We start from the raw sequence: 2,334 nt of genomic DNA on the forward strand, positions 1-2,334 counted from the left end.
CTCTGATCCATTGTGTTTTAATCCATATCAGGTCCTACTCAACCTGTCTTCTTTTATTAAACAGACAGTAGTTCTATCTGAACCATTTGATCACCAATCAACTTTGTTCTTTCTGTATAGTAAATTTTATTAGGTTTCAAGAGAAGAATAAAAACTACAAAAACAACAACAGCAACAACCAAAAAACTACAACAAAAGGAAAAAAAAAACCTAAAAAAGTGAGGAAGCACAAGAGCAATTTTTTTCTCAAATTTACAAAAAGATGTGGCTTCCAACTTTTAACTGCAAGGATATACAAACATTTCCATAATTAATCTCTTACTCTATATTAAACCAAAACACCACATTAGTTGTATAAGTCATTCCACTTTAACACATAATAAAAATCACTAAGTACAGTTACTCCTCCCCCTTATATTAAAATAAAGAAAAAAAATGTTCATATAAACCTCCTGAACATCTTTCTCCCCTCCAAAAGATAAAACATATTTAATTATTCCCTTCCTACCACTATTCTATACGTTTCTGTCTACTATAATAAGAATCAAATTTAAAAGCACATAAATTTTCTGCTATTATACTTAATAATACAACAATTTTAATAATCCCAATCTTAATAAACCCCCAAAGCGAAGACAATTCAGAACAGTAATTCCATATCTTTAAAAGGGAATAACATCAATCACATCCTTAAAGCAAACCAGATGAACATTCTTTAACCTAATACAACAGTTTTAATAATTTTAATCTTAATAAACCCAAAAAACAAAGCCAATTCAAAACAGTAAATCCAAATCTTTAAAGGCAAATAGCATCAATCAAATCCTTAAGGCAAACCAGATGAACATTCTTCAACCCTTATCCCACTTCAAAATAAACCAGAGCAGTTACATATCCCCACAGTGTGCACAGAGCTTTCCTCTTGACAGAATCAAACAGCCCAGCTGTCCCCCTCAAAGATTCCAGGTTCTCTTCATGGCATTCCACCAGGAGATCGATTTTACTTATGGCTTGCCGATCACTCTCTGCCTTAGATTTCTCCAACTCCATTATCCAATCTTCATCCAGCATCTCAATAAAAATCCCAATCTCAGTCTTAAAAAAACCCTTTCTTTTTGTCATGAGTACTGATGGTGAGCAGGAGGGGGCCTCTATCCAGGGGGGGGAAATGCATGCATAGTACTGAGGCGTTAAGCAGCCATTCAAAGAGACACAGAACAGACCCGCCTTGACTTTGGGGTTTATCTGTCTGGGTTTTTCCCACGCTTCTTCAGTTTGTTAGGATTTTCTGTCTAATGTAGCAGTAATAAAGCACTAGAGACCTATTCCTTGTTTCAGCGTGGTTCCTGGCCGTTAGGACACTTTTGCTCTTAAATTCCTCAATTTCATCCACCACATCCCTAACCTGATGGCACATTTTAGAGCTCATATTTTCCACAGTGTCCTGGATATCTTGCATAAAAGCTTGATAGAAGTCAGAAGAAATCTGTTTAAAATCCTGGTGAAAGTCAGAAAGAATCTGCTTGAAATCCTCCATGTCTCACGCAGTGGATTGTGGTGCCCCTTAGGGAGCTTAACCAGTGAAAGTCGAAGATATGGAAGTGTTCCAAAGTGTGTTTACATAAAGTGAGAGTGAGATAGTAGACAGGTTTCAAGGGAAAGTGAAAACAGAAAGCTGAAGGTCCAAATCAGCTGATTCAATGTGTAGGAAAATGCTAATATCTTCAAATTTAATACAGAAATAATAACAGGAAGACAATTGTTTACTCTCAATCTTTGGAATTTCCTTTGGAAGGAAAATGAAATCCAAAACTTAAAAGGATTTTTTTTTAAAAAAGTAATCCCAAAAATAACATTAAGCACCAAGAGAACCAGCTTCTCCTCACTGTAGAAAGCCTCTCTTGGGGTACATATACTTAAAAAAAAATACAAATTGATGATTTAGAAATGGGATGGCCAGTCTTAGTGTCCCTTCAAGGCTACAGCATGGCTTGGAAAGTGATGAAGTCCCTGCCTCCCAGTTGGCTCTTACCAGTTGAATGTGAAATGCTGTTTGCAATCTTCTGGCTGCAAGCAGCTGTCCAGAGGACAGATGGGATGAGTCCAGGTATTCTCCTTGATCTGGAGAATGTTTCTGGGCTTCAGGAAAACCTGCCTCAGCCTGAAAACTCCAGCTACTGAGCTCTACCTGCTGAACCAGTGGGCACAGCTGTTCAGTCTGCCATTCCCACTGGAAGCCACCAATCAACTTTGTTGATCATTTGATCAACCTAAAATGCATTGCCCAGAACTCATAAAATTACAGAATGTAAATAAACAATATCTGCAGTATCC

The 2,334-nt window shown here is 37.1% G+C and overlaps 1 long non-coding RNA gene across 1 annotated transcript; it reads right to left on the reverse strand.

The window, feature by feature from the left end:
* Positions 1-1,066: 1,066 nt before the first annotated feature.
* Positions 1,067-1,541, reverse strand: LOC134489604 (uncharacterized). Its single transcript, XR_010067157.1, has 2 exons — positions 1,363-1,541; positions 1,067-1,111 (listed from the first exon to the last, which is right to left on the reverse strand). It is a non-coding gene; the product is annotated as an uncharacterized LOC134489604 (long non-coding RNA).
* Between the last annotated feature and the right edge of the window lie 793 nt (positions 1,542-2,334).

This window comes from Candoia aspera, chromosome 1 (genome assembly GCF_035149785.1).
Source record: "Candoia aspera isolate rCanAsp1 chromosome 1, rCanAsp1.hap2, whole genome shotgun sequence".
In the NCBI taxonomy this organism is placed as follows: Eukaryota; Metazoa; Chordata; class Lepidosauria; order Squamata; family Boidae; genus Candoia; species Candoia aspera.